A 15,412-nucleotide genomic window follows, 5' to 3' on the forward strand; every position below is an offset into this window, starting at 1 on the left:
ATGAGGACTCCCTTGTGTTTAAAACTCAAGGATCTCCCTCTGCAACCATGGAGAGGAAGCAGAAAAAGCTTCTCTCCAAGCAGAGTCAACCAGAGCCCCCACAGTCAAACTCTAAGTTTGGTGTTGGGAGGCCACAACCAAACTCTAAGTTTGGTGTTGAACTCCCATATCCAAACTCTAAGTTTGGTGTTGGAGAGTCTCAACAAAGCTCTGCACATCTGTGAGGCTCCATGAGAGCCCACTGTCAAGCTATTGACATTAAAGAAGCGCTTGTTGGGAGGCAACCCAATGTTTATCTAATTCTTATTTTTATTGTTTTTCATGTTTTCTTAGGTTCATGATCATGTGGAGTCACAAAATAAATAAAAAATTTCAAAAACGGAATCAAAAACAGCAGAAGAAAAATCACACCCTGGAGGAGCATCTGTCTGGCGTTCAAACGCCAGAACAGAGCATAGTTCTGGCGCTGAACGCCCAGAATGGGAGCATCCTGGCGCTGAACGCCCAGAACAAGCATGGTTCTGGCGTTCAACGCCAGAAATGGCAGCAAGGGGGCGTTGAACGCCCAAAATGGGCACCAACCTGGCGCTGAGCGCCCAGAGTTGTGTGCAAGGGCATTTTACATGCCTAAATTGGTACAGGGATGTAAATGCCTTGACACCTCAGGATCTGTGGACCCCACAGGATCCCCACCTACCTCATCATCTCTCTTCCCATTCATGATCATCCCTTCTACTTTCCATTTACCACTCACATCCATACAACCACTACCTTCAAAATTCAACATCTCTCTCCCACCCAATCCCACCCATATGGCCGAATACATACTCCCATCCATCTCCTCCATATCTTCTTCTTCTTCTTCTATTCTTTCTTCTTTTGCTCGAGGGCGAGCAACATTCTAAGTTTGGTGTGGTAAAAGCATAGCTTTTTTTGTTTTTTTCCATAACCATTGATGGAACCTAAGGCCAGAGAAACCTCTAGAAAGAGGAAAGGGAAGACAAAAACTTCCATCAAGGGTCTATAGCTCAGTGGTAGAACATTTGACTGCAAATCAAGAGATCCCTGAGATACCTCAGGGGATTCATTTTCTTCCACACAATTATTGGAAGCAACTAAGGGTAGAACATCAGGAGCACTCCATCATCCTTCATGAAATCAGAGAAGATCTAAAAGCAATGAAGGAGGAGCAGCAAAGACAAGGAAGAGACATAGAAGAGCTCAAGGACATCACTAAGGTGGACTCATTCCTTGTTCTTACTTTCTCTGTTTTTTCGTTTTATATGTTATGTGCTTATCCATGTTTGTGTCTTCATTACATGATCATTAGTAGTTAGTAACTTTGTCTTAAAGTTATAAATGTCCTATGAATCCATCACCTCTCTTAAATGAAAAATGTTTTAATTCAAAAGAACAAGAAGTACATGAGTTTCGAATTTATCCTTGAACTTAGTTTAATTATATTGATGTGGTGACAAATGCTTCTTGTTTTCTGAATGTATGCTTGAACAGTGCATATGTCTTTTGAAGTTGTTGTTTAAGAATGTTAAATATGTTGGCTCTTGAAAGAATGATGACTAGGAGACATGTTATTTGATAATCTGAAAAATCATAAAAATGATTCTTGAAGCAAGAAAAAGCAGCAAAGAACAAAGCTTGCAGAAAAAAAAAAAAGAGAGAAAAAAAAAATAGGCGAAAAAAAAATAGAAAGAAAAAGAAAAAGCAAGCAGAAAAAGCCAATAACCCTTAAAACCAAAAGGCAAGGGCAAATAAAAAGGATCCCAAGGCTTTGAGCATCAGTGGATAGGAGGGCCTAAAGGAATAAAATCCTGGTCTAAGCGGCTAAACCAAGCTGTCCCTATCCATGTGCTTGTGGCGTGTAGGTGTCAAGTGAAAACTTGAGACTGAGCGGTTAAAGTCAAGGTCCAAAGCAAAAGAAGAGTGTGCTTAAGAACCCTGGACACCTCTAATTGGGGACTTTAGCAAAGCTGAGTAACAATCTGAAAAGGTTCACCCAATTATGTGTCTGTGGCATTTATGTATCCGGTGGTAATACTGGAAAACAAAGTGCTTAGGGCCACGGCCAAGACTCATAAGGAAGCTGTGTTCAAGAATCATCATACTGAACTAGGAGAATCAATAACACTATCTGAACTCTGAGTTCCTATAGATGCCAATCATTCTGAACCTCAATGGATAAAGTAAGATGCCAAAACTATTTAAGAGGCAAAAAGCTATAAGTCCCGCTCATATGATTGGAGCTATGTTTCATTGATAGTTTGGAATTTATAGTATATTTTATTCTTTTTATCCTATTTTGATTTTCAGTTGCTTGGGGACAAGCAACAATTTAAGTTTGGTGTTGTGATGAGCGGATAATTTATACGCTTTTTGACATTGTTTTTAGTATGTTTTTAGTAGGATCTAGTTACTTTTAGGGATGTTTTTAATAGATTTTGTGTTAAATTCACATTTCTGGACTTTACTATGAGTTTGTGTGTTTTTCTGTGATTTCAGGTATTTTCTGGCTGAAATTGAGAGACTTGAGCAAAAATCAGATTCAGAGGTTGAAAAAGGACTGCTGATGCTGTTGGATTCTGACCTCCCTGCACTCAAAGTGGATTTTCTGGAGCTACAGAACTCGAAATGGCGCGCTTCCAATTGCGTTGGAAAGTAAACATCCAGGGCTTTCCATCAATATATAATAGTCCATACTTTGGCCAAGAATTGACGACGTAAACTGGCGTTCAACGCCAGCCTTCTGCCCAAATCTGGCGTCCAGCGCCAGAAAAGGATCCAAAACCAGAGTTGAACGCCCAAACTGGCACAGAAACTGGCGTTCAACTCCACAAATGGCCTCTGCACGTGTAACACTCAAGCCCAAGCCCAAGCACACACCAAGTGGGCCCCGGAAGTGGATTTGTACATCAATTACTTACTCATGTAAACCCTAGTGACTAGTTTATTATAAATAGGACCTCTTACTATTGTATTAGGCATCCTGGATTGTATTTTGATCCTGTGATCTCGTTTAGGGAGGCTGGCCATCTCGGCCATGCCTGGACCTTTCACTTATGTATTTTTAACGGTAGAGTTTCTACACTCCATAGATTAAGGTGTGGAGCTCTGCTGTTCCTCAAAGATTAATGCAAAGTACTACTGTTTTCTATTCAATTCTTCTTATTTCGCTTCTAAGATATCCATTCGCACCCAAGAACGTGATGAAGGTGATGATTATGTGTGACGCTCATCACCATTCTCCCCTATGAACGCGTGCCTGACAAACACTTTTGTTCTACATGAATTAAGCTAGAATGAGTATCTCTTAGATCTCCTAACCAGAATCTTCGTGGCGTAAGCTAGAATGATGGCGGCATTCAAGAGAATCCGGAAGGTCTAAACCTTGTCTGTGGTATTCTGAGTAGGATTCAATGATTGAATGACTGTGACGAGCTTCAAACTCGCGAGTGCTGGGCGTTAGTGACAGACGCAAAAGGAGGGTGAATCCTATTCCAGCATGATCGGGAACCGACAGATGAATAGCCGTGCCGTGACAGGGTGCGTGAGCATATGATTCACTGAGAGGAGGGGATGTAGCCACTGACAATGGTGATGCCCTTGCATAAAGCCAGCCATGGAAAGGAGTAAGACTGATTAGATGAAGATAGCAGGAAACCAGAGGTTCAGAGGAACGAAAAGCATCTCCATTCGCTTATCTAAAATTCCTACCAATGATTTACATAAGTATCTCTATCCCTATTTTATTATTTATTATTCGAAAACTCCATGATTATTTTATATCCGCCTGACTGAGATTTGCAAGGTGACCATAGCTTGCTTCATACCAACAATCTCCGTGGGATTCGACCCTTACTCACGTAAGGTATTACTTGGACGACCCAGTGCACTTGCTGGTTAGTTGTATCGAAGTTGTGACAATTATGAATTAAGATCAAAGCACCAAGCTTTGGAGCCATTACCAGGGATTGTTCGAGCCTGGACATCACAATTTCGTGCACCAATCCACCTCTATTCCCTTGTTTGAAATTTTATGCCCAAGGACAATCCCTTCAGTCACCATAAAGTGACATTTTTCCCAGTTCAAAACCAGGTTGGTCTCTTGGCATCTTTTCAGAACTAGTTTCAGGTGATCGAGACAGGAGCTGAATGAGTCTCCATATACTGAGAAGTCATCCATGAAGACTTCCAGGAATTTTTCCACCATATCAGAGAAAATAGAGAGCATGCATCTCTGGAAGGTTGCAGGTGCATTACACAGCCCAAATGGCATCCTTCTATAAGCAAACACTTCAGATGGACATGTGAATGCTGTTTTCTCTTGATCCTGGAGATCTACTGCAATCTGGTTATAGCCTGAGTAGCCATCCAAAAAGCAGTAATAATCATGACCTGCCAGTCTTTCTAGCATCTGGTCTATGAATGGTAAAGGAAAATGATCCTTTCTGGTGGCTGTATTGAGCCTTCTGTAGTCAATACACATGCGCCACCCTGTAACTGTTCTTGTAGGAACCAGTTCATTCTTTTCATTATGAACCACTATCATGCCTCCCTTTTTGGGGACAACTTGAACATGGCTCACCCAGGGGCTATCAGAAATAGGATAAATAATCCCAGCCTACAGTAATTTGGTGACCTCTTTCTGCACCACTTCCTTCATGGCTGGATTTAGCCGCCTTTGTGGTTGAACCACTGGTTTAGCATTATCCTCCAATAAGATTTTGTGCATGTATCTAGCTGGGCTTATGCCCTTAAGGTCACCTATGGACCACCCAAGAGCTGTCTTGTGTGTCCTTAGCACTTGAATAAGTGCTTCCTCTTCCTGTGGATTTAAAGCAGAGCTTATGATCACTGGAAAAGTGTCACCTTCTCCTAGAAATACATATTTCAGGGATGGTGGTAATAGTTTGAGCTCGGGTTTAGGAGGTTTTTCCTCTTTCTGAGGAAATCTCAGAGGCTCTTTCATTTCCTCTGAATCCTCCAAATCAGGCTGAACATCTTTAAAGATGTCTTCCAACTCTGATTCGAGACTCTCAGCCATGTTGATCTCTTATACCAAAGAGTCAATAAGATCAACTTTCATGCAGTCTTTTGATGTGTCTGGATGCTGCATGGCTTTGACAGCATTCAACTTAAACTCATCATCATTGACTCTCAGGGTTATTTCCCCCTGTTGGACATCAATGAGAGTTCGTACAGTTGCTAGGAAGGGTCTTCCTAGAATGAGAGTGGCACTCTTGTGCTCCTCCATTTCCAACACTACAAAGTCAATGGGAAAGGCGAATGGCCCAACTCTGACAATCATGTCTTCAATCACGCCTGATGGGTATTTAATGGAGCCATCAGCAAGTTGGAGACATATCCGGGTTGGTTTAACTTCTTCAGTTAAACCAAGCTTTCTGATAGTAGATGCAGGTATTAGGTTGATGCTTGCCCCAAGATCACATAAAGCTGTCTTGGTGCAATTACCTTCTAATGTGCATGGTATCAGAAAACTCCCAGGGTCTTTAAGCTTTTCAGGAAAGCTTTTCAGAATGACTGCACTGCATTCTTCAGTGAGGAGAACTCTTTCAGTTTCTCTCCAATCCTTCTTATGACTCAAGATCTCTTTCATGAACTTGGCATAAGAAGGTATTTGCTCAAGTGCCTCTGCAAATGGAATCTTTATTTCAAGAGTCCTGAGATAATCTGCAAAGCGAGCAAATCGCTTATCCTGCTCCTCTTGGCGGAGTTTTTGAGGATAAGGTATCTTGGCTTTATATTCCTCAACCTTAGTTGCTGTAAGTTTATTTCCTACAGAAGTGGTTGAAGAAGCCTTTTTAGAATGGTTGTTATCAGCACTTGTGTGTGTCTGATCCCTCACTGGCAATTGAGTGCCAGAGTTAGAAGCTGGAGTGACGTTAGACGCCAGCTCCTCATCTGTTCCTGGCGTTTGAATGCCAGAACTGTGCTTCTTTTGGGTGTTCAACGCCAGATCCTTGCTTGTTTCTGGCATTGAACGCCAGTCCTGAGCATGGTCTGGGCGTTCAGTGCCAGCCTTCCACCTAACTTCTGGCGTTTTAACGCCAGAATTATTTTTCCCTGGGCTCTTACTGTACTCAAATGGATTTTGGGTGGTTTGCTCATTTCTTGGTTTCCTGCTGCTTTGAAGTGGGGTATTTAGTGCTTTCCCACTTCTTAATTGAACTGCTTGGCATTCTTCGGTTATTTGTTTTGACAGCTGCTGCTTTGTTTGCTTTAATTGTACTTTCATGTTTATATTAGCCATCCTTGTCTCTTGTAGTTTATCCTTGAATTCAGCTAACTACTTTGTTAGAAAATCCAATTGCTGATTGAATTCAGCAGCTTGCTCTGCAGGACTGAGTTCAGCAGTTACTGTTTTAGCCTCTTCTTTCATGGAAGGGTCACTGCTTAAGTACAGATGCTGATTTCTAGCAACTGTATCAATGAGCTCTTGAGCTTCTTCAATTATCTTTCTCATGTGGATAGATCCACCAGCTGAGCAATCTAAAGAGATCTGAGCTCTTTCTGTAAGCCCATAATAGAAGATGTCTAACTGAACCCACTCTGAAAACATTTCAGAGGGGCATTTTCGTAGCAACTCTCTGTATCTCTTCCAGGCATCATAAAGAGATTCATTATCTCCTTGTTTAAAGCCTTGGATGCCCAGCCTTAGCTGTGTCATCCGTTTTGGTGGAAAGTATTGATTCAGAAATTTTTCTGTCAGCTGTTTCCATGTCCTTATGCTAGCCTTAGGTTGGTTATTTAACCACCTCTTGGCTTGATCTTTTACAGCAAATGGAAACAGTAATAATCTGTAGACATCCTGATCTACCTCCTTATCATGTACTGTGTCAGCAATTTGTAAAAACTGTGCCAGAAACTCTGTAGGTTCTTCCTGTGGAAGACCGGAATACTGGCAGCTTTGCTGCACCATGATAATGAGCTGAGGATTCAACTCAAAGCTACTGACTCCAATGGAGGGTATGCAGATACTACTCCCATATGAAGCAGTAGAAGGGTTAGCATATGACCCCAGAGTCCTCCTGGACTGTTCATTTCCACTTAGATCCATGATGGAGAAAGGGAGATGATGTAAAATAAAAATTTTATTTTTATTTATTTATTTATTTATTTAATTATTTCGAAAATAAAATAAATTAAAATAAAATAAATAAAAATAGGTGAAGATTTTTCGAAAAAATGAGGAGAGAGAATGTGATCAGGAAGTTTTGAAAAAGATATGATTTGAAAAAGATTTTAAATTTTTGAAAAAAAATCTGAATTTTAAAAATAATTTTCAAAAATTTGTTTTTAAAAATAGAGAGAAAAGATATTTTTGAATTTAAAGAGGAAAGAGAGAAACAGTAAGATAGCCCAAGATTTAAAATTTTTAGATCTAATGCTCCTTGTTTTCGAAAATTTGCAGGGAAAACACCAAGGAACACCAAACTTAAAAATTTTAAGATCAAGACGCACAGAAAACTCAAGAACACTTTGAAGACTCACAACAACACAAGAACATGAAGAAAGAACACCAAACTTAAAATTTTTAGAAAACCAAAATAAAATTTTCAAAAAACAAAGGAAAACCAACAAGAAAACACCAAACTTAAAGTTTGGCACGATATTTAATAGAAAAATTATTTTTGAAAAATTTTTGAAAAGAAAATAAAAGACTTTGACCCAAAAGGCAAAAATTTCCTAATCTAAGCAACAAGATTCACCGTTAGTTGTTCAAACTCAAACAATCCCCGGCAACGGCGCCAAAAACTTGGTGCACGAATTGTAAATCACACTTTTTACAACTCGTACCACTAACCAGCAAGTGCACTGGGTCGTCCAAGTAATACCTTACGTGAGTAAGGGTCGATCCCACGGAGATTGTTGGCTTGAAGCAATCTATGGTTATCTTGTAACTCTTAGTCAGGAAAACAATAAAATAATTCACTTATCAAATTTGATTGCAAGGAATAAAAGGGCAGAACACAAATTATACTTGTATGCACCGATGGAGAGTATGTTGGAGTTTTGGAGATGCTTTGTCTTCTGAAATTCTGCTTTCCTCTGTTTTCTGATTCACGCACGAACGTCCTCCTATGGCAAGCTGTGTGTTGGGGGATCACCGTTGTCAATGGCTACCATCTATCCTTCCAGTGAAAAGGGTCCAGGTGCGCTGTCACCGCACGGCTAATCATCTGCAGGTTCTCAGTCGTACCGGAATAGGATTTACTATCCTTTTGCGTCTGTCACTATGCCCAGCACTCGCGAGTTTGATGCTCGTCACAGTCATTCAATCCCTGAATCCTACTCGGAATACCACAGACAAGGTTTAGACTTTCCGGATTCTCTTGAATGCTGCCATCAATCTAGCTTATACCACGAAGATTCTGATTAAGAGATCTAAGAGATATTCATTCATTCTATGGTGGAACGTAAGTGGTTGTCAGGCACGCGTTCGTGGAGGAATGATGATGATTGTCACGTTCATCACATTCATATTGAAGTTCGAATGGATATCTTAGATAGGAACACGCATGTTTGAATGAAAAACAGAAATACTTGCATTAATTCATCGAGACACAGCAGAGCTCCTCACCCCCAACAATGGAGTTTAGAGACTCATGCCGTCAAAAGGTACAAAGTTCAGATCTAAAATGTCATGAGGTACAAAACAAGTCTCTAAAAGTTGTTTAAATACTAGACTCGTAAACTAGGTTTACAGAAAATGAGTAAACTAAGATGGATGGTGCAGAAATCCACTTCTGGGGCCCACTTGGTGTGTGCTGAGGCTGAGACTTAAGCTAATCACGTGCATAGGGCTGTTTTGGGCGTTCAACGCCAGCTTTGGATCCTTTTCTGGCGTTGAACTCCAACTTGTAACTTGTTTCTGGCGCTGGACGCCAGACAGCAGCATGAAACTGGCGTTGAACGCCAGTTTACGTCATCTATCCTTGAGCAAAGTATGGACTATTATATATTGCTGGAAAGCCCTAGATGTATAATTTCTAATGCAATTGAAAGCGCGCCATTTGGAGTTCTGTAGCTCCAGAAAATCCACTTTGAGTGCAGGGAGGTCAGAATCTAACAGCATCAGTAGTCCTTTTTCAGCCTGAATCAGATTTTTGCTCAGCTCCCTCAATTTCAGCCAGAAAATACCTAAAATCACAAAAAAAATACACAAACTCATAGTAAAGTTTAGAAATATGAATTTTGCCTAAAAACTACTGAAAATAAACTAAAAACTAACTAAAACACACTAAAAACTATATGAAATTAACCCCAAAAAGCGTATAAAATATCCGCTCATCAATAATCTACACAAAGTCTCATTCCACCGTCCTTCTTTTTACTAATAATACCGGAGCTCCCCAAGGTGATGCACTTGGACGAATAAATTTCTTTCCAAGTAGCTCATCCAATTTCTTCTTTAACTCTGCATGTTCCAATGGTGACATCCGGTACGGTGCTATGGAAATTGGTCCGGTTCCAAGTACCAGATCAATGCTGAACTCTATCTCTCACTGAGGAGGAAAATCAGGTATGTTGTCGGGGAAAACATAAGGAAATTCTTTCACCACTTGGATTCGTTCTAAGCTTAGTTCACTGTCATTCGAGCTAGCCGCTAACAGAACGTAGCCCTCACAATCACTCCCGTCTAAGGTAACTTTTATAGAATTTAGATATAAGGTATGAAATAGAAATGGTTTAGTATGTGGACTATCAGATGGAATAACAACAGTTCTTTCAAAGCAATCAAGGAAAACATGATACTTAGATAACCAATCTAATCCTAGAATAACTTCTAAACCACAAAGAGGCAAACAGATTAGATCATGTATAAAAGTCCTATCCATAATAGCAAATGGTACTTGCAGGCACACTAAACTGGTTAACGTATTTTGGGATGCAGGTGTATGGACAATTAAATCAAAGTTTAATTCAGAAAAATCTAATCCCAACTCACGAGAAATAGTTAAAGAGATAAAGGAGTGCGATACACCCGAATCATACAGTACAGTTAGAAATCGATTCTTGACATAACACTGACCTTGGATCAGGGCGTCTGATTGCATAGCATCATCAGCAGTCATAGCAAACACTCGACCTTGTTGCTGGATTCGCACTGGATTCCGAACAAACTTTCTTGGGTAGATCCTAGCTGTGTGTCCAGATTCCTCACAAGTAAAACAAGTGTTCGTTCCTTACAACATCCAAATCTAACATAGCCATAGCCATGGAGATCATAACAGCTATGGGGATAGCTGTACCTCGCATCGATTTGTCATTTGGAACTCGATTAAACTATGCCTATTCGCAGTCATTAAGGTCCTATCCGCACCAAACAATCAACATTAAGGTGATTAGTCTCAATATTTCAAGTAAGGCATGAACATTTCCAAAATGAGCACTCATAGACATTCATGCCAAATGTATCTTGAAGATACACTAACATCATGAGACACACAACAGAGTATGCAGTGAAGCATAGTTAGTCCATTCCTCAGGCTCTATTGGGATCGAATTGCTCTGATACCAAATTGTAACGACCCAACTTCTAGTATGCCATGGTCATACAAGAAGCCAAGTGTTACCAACTTATTCTTCCTAATTATTAACTATTACTTAATATATGAGCCTATTCATTGTTAGAACATTGTCAATTTTACGAGGATTGTGGTTTGAGCAAGCTATGGTTATCTTGCAGGTCTTAGTCAGGCATATTAGAAGGTTGATATATTTTTATTCATAAAGAAAAACTATTTAATGCGGAATAAAGAAAAAGAGGTAGAAAATACTGATAGGAATATGGTTAAGGATTGGAGTTGCTTTGTTTTTCTGAATTAACTCTAGTACTACTATTTTCTTTGCTTGTGAATGATCTTCTTCTATGGCAAGCTGTATGTGATCAACGCCATGGGCAATGGTCATCGATCTCCTCTGCTACAGATTGAACGCCATTGACCGTGGTCATCCAATCTGACGAAGGGTGAAGCGCATAGCAGTCTATTCTCTTAGTGATCCTACTCAAAATGCTACAGACAAGGTCGAATCTTCCGGATCAGAGAATGCTGCTTCTTAGGATTCTAGCCTATATCACGGAGACCCTAATCTCCCCAGAAATTGGCTGAACTGGTGATGCCAAGGCATCTTCGCTAGTTTCACAAGCCATTTTTTATTTGTTTTAGAGTATTTTCATGCATTTATTAGGCAATAGGTAAGAACTTGGATGAGAATTTCATGCATGCCTTGATTCAATCAAACATTATTAATTTTGTACATCTTCATGAGATTTATGCAAGAATTATCTAATCCTATGAATGATGCAAAATCTTGTGAGTATGGCAAGGCTTTTATGTATTTGTTTGGTTGATGATAGGTGGAAAGAAGCAGAGGAAGAGCAAGGAAAAGGAGAAGGAAGCAACGTTGGTGGCCAAAGTTGGCTCACCAACGTTGCATCCAACGTTGATGAGGAGGAAAGTGCAACGTTGGTGGCCAAACCAATGTTGCTGGCATTGATGAGGGAAAATTGATTCCACATAAATTAACCGGCAAGTATACCGGGTCGCATCAAGTAGTAAAACTCACAAGAGTGAGGTCGATCCAACGAGGATTGATGGATCAAGCAACTTTAGTGAGGTGATTAGTCTAGTCAAGCTAACAGTGGTGAATTGAGTGAAATTGAATCAACAGAATATGAATTGCAAGGAATTTAAAGTGTTGAAAGTAAATGGCAGAACCTTAAATGGCAAGAAAAGTAAATGGCATCAAATGTATAGGGCTTTGGATGCTGGGAAATTAAAGAAAGCAGTAAATCAAAGCAATTAAAGCCAACTCAAGGACAAGTAACAGAAAGAAAGACTCATTAGGGATTGGAGATATCATAATCCACAATGAATCAAATGTGTCTCAACTTCCTTGTCAATCATATGAGTAGATGTATGGCAGATTGAAATTGATTGGATCCCAATTCTTTGGCAATCTAATCTCTCTAATCACAATTAATCTTGCCAATTCCTTGATCCAATTGTCATGAGAAGAGGTTAAGTGCATGTCTCTCATCCATAAGAGATAAACCACAAAATTGGGGTTTATCAAATCTTTCCACACTTAAACCAAGCATGTCCTCATGCTAAAAATAAAGAAGGACAAGAACAGGGGTATGAACATTTATTCAATGTGAATAAACTATATGCACCTATCTATATGAATGCAACTAAATGCAATATGATTCTACTTACTTGGTTAAAAATGAATCAATCTCCAAAAACATATATAAACAAGTAGGGCAAAGGTCATATGATGACTCACAAACTCTACCAATTCAAATATCAAAATAAAGCACAAATAGACTTGCAAGAAGAAAAGCACATGAAAGCCGGAAACAAGGAATTGAGCATTGAACCCTCACCGGAAGTGTATCCGCTCTATTCGCTCAAGTGTATAGGGTCGATCACTCAATTCTCTTCTAATCATGCTTTCCATGATTTATTTTTCATCTAACAATCAATAATTATTCAATGCATGCATACATTCATCATGAGGACTTATTCATAGGTTGTAATGGGTTAGGGTAAAGGTAAGGGTGCATATGGTCAAGTGAGATTGAAATTTGTATCTTTGATTAGCCTAAGCTCTCACCAAACACATATAACAACCTATACAATTTTAATACATAACCTAGCTACCCATGATTCCCACTTTTTCACATACTCATGCATTCTCTTTAGTTCACATTCCATATGCATCGTTATTGTACTTTACTTTGGGGCACTTTTGTCCCCTTTTTATTTCTTTTTCTCTTTTTTCTTTTTTTCTGTATATTTGTTTCTTTTATATATATATATATATATATATATGTTATTTTTCTTTTTCTTTATCATTTTTTTAAAGTATATACAAACGTATCAATGCATATGGTTTTACATATAGTGCATGAATATGTACCCAAATCCCAATATTTTCAACAAAAATAAAAATTACACTTTTACCTCAACCAATGTCCCAAGTTTCCCCTACCCAAATGATACACACCCTCACTAGCCTAAGCTAATCAAAGATCCAAATTAAGGGCATTTATTGTTTTTCACTTTGGGGTAGTGATGTGCTAAAATTAAGAACAAAAGGGATTAAATAGGCTCAAAATTGGCTAACAATGGTTGATGAAAGGTAGGCTATTTGGGTAAGTGAGCTAATTGAAATGATGGCCTCAATCATATAAATGCATGTATACATGGAATAATGGACATAAAGAATCGAACAAATCACAGATTACAATCATAGAGAGAGAATAATGCACGCAAGAATGGAAAATAAGTGGTTATAAGATGTAACCACGCAATTGGGCTCAAAACTCACATGCTTGTGTCCTTAGCTCAAAAATCATGTTCCAAAATACATTCTTCAAGCAAGTTCAACACAAAATTTTTTTCAAATTGGTAGGGTGCCCTAAAAATAGTTTCTTGGAAAAGAAATCATCACCTTAACCAAGTAGTCCTAACATGAAAAGAAAGTGGTAAAAATATGTACAAATTCTAATTAACATGCAATCTATTATGCAATACAACAACTAACTGACAAAGACAAAAATTAAAAATTGGTGTTGAAAAAGGGAGTTGTTACCCATGGAGGTCGGTCGGACGACCTCCCCACACTTAGAAATTTACACCGTCCTCAGTGCATGCAAAGAAGAGCAAGGTGGACGGGTTGCTACAATTGATGAGCTCCTCCAAAAGGTTGTGCAGAAGGACTTGTTTGTTGCCCCATTTAGAAGCTTTTCCTTTTCCTCTTTCGGTGGCCAACCTAAAAGGAAAGAAAAAGAAAAAAAATTAAGCCTACAACAAAGATATCAAAGCAAATAGAACATAGGCGAGGGCTAATGCCAAATAAGAGTAAGGTTCTCACTACATGTTAGCTATGCATGTAAGTGAGAAAATAATATAGGCAAAGGGCATATCAATTAATACTTGATGCAAGAGTAAAGTCAAAGCATGAAGAGCACTCAAAAGCATCAAGTTCGACTAGAAATAGTGGGTCATGAAAAACATGCAAGTTCATATCAATGCACAAAGAGTATAAGAGTCATACAAGATTAAGCATTGATTTAAAAGTTTCATCATCCAACAATATCAAACAAGTCAAGAAGCACCAAGATTAACCAAGAAATTCTCAACAATTGAGTAAGAGAATTCAACACCATTATTAAAATAAGAAACTCGAAAAAAATAAAGTAAAAACAGGCTATAATAACAAAATGAAAATGCGAAGAATAAAAGTATGCGAATGCAATGGAAAAAAGAAAATAGAAGATGAGAAAAAAACTCTTTTTTTTTGCGACGCGGACGCGTCATGCACGCCCACGCGCCGATGCGCAGATTGGCAGAAGGACGCGTACGCGCCATGTGCGCTTATGTGCAGATGCAGCAGGGACAATCAGCGCGTACGCGCCATGCGTGCTTACACGCGGATCGCCTGGCACAAATTAGGCATAAAGTGGGCACAAATCTCGGATTTCAGTACTAGGAGTTGTGAAACCACGCCGACGCGCGCGCGCACAGCGCGCTTGCGCGTCGATGCCTGTTTTTTTTTTTTTTTTGAAAATTTTCAAATAAACTAAAAACAAAACTTATACTACAAGCAAAATGCAATCTAATAACAACTATTCTAATCAAAGCATGAATGCAACAAACAACCTATCAATAAAAGCAAAACGCATAAGAGTATAGAAAATAAGAAGAACTACCTATAATGGCAACTCAATTCATCCATTGATTATATTTACAAGAGAATGGAAAGAGTTTATCATGGTGGGGTGTCTCCCACCTAGCACTTTTAGTTTAAGTCCTTAAGTTGGACATTTGGGAAGCTCCTTGTCATGGTGGCTTATGCTTGAACTCATCTTGAAACTTCCACCAATGCTTGAACTTCAAGTAAGCTCCGAAATTCAAGATCAATGGCACCAAGCTTTGATGAAGTTCCACACAAGCTAAGGGCTTCCAAAATTGGTCTTCATATATTCCCGGATCTCAAATCTTGTTTCCACACCCATCTTCAAGTTGATCATCACAATTCTAATTGGGTGAGTAGTGATCTGAATTCTCAAGTAAACACCAAAGCATCTTCCTAAACCCCTTTAGTTGAGAACTATACCAACCATTGTACTTAGACTTTGAGTTTCCAACCATAAGGAACCTTGATTGGCATTTCCACCCACTAACCAATTCTCTCATACTCTTGACTCCACAAAGAGCTCTAAGTTGCCCATCCGTCTCAAGCAAATCATATTCAAGTGGAAAAGTAAAGATTAGAGATAATAATTTTACCCACTTGAATGTTATGTTGGATGGTGACTTAGGAAGGGACGTCTCCAATGGTCTTGTAAGTTCCATTCCCT

The sequence above is a fragment of the Arachis hypogaea genome, chromosome 20, assembly GCF_003086295.3.
Source record: "Arachis hypogaea cultivar Tifrunner chromosome 20, arahy.Tifrunner.gnm2.J5K5, whole genome shotgun sequence".
In the NCBI taxonomy this organism is placed as follows: Eukaryota; Viridiplantae; Streptophyta; class Magnoliopsida; order Fabales; family Fabaceae; genus Arachis; species Arachis hypogaea.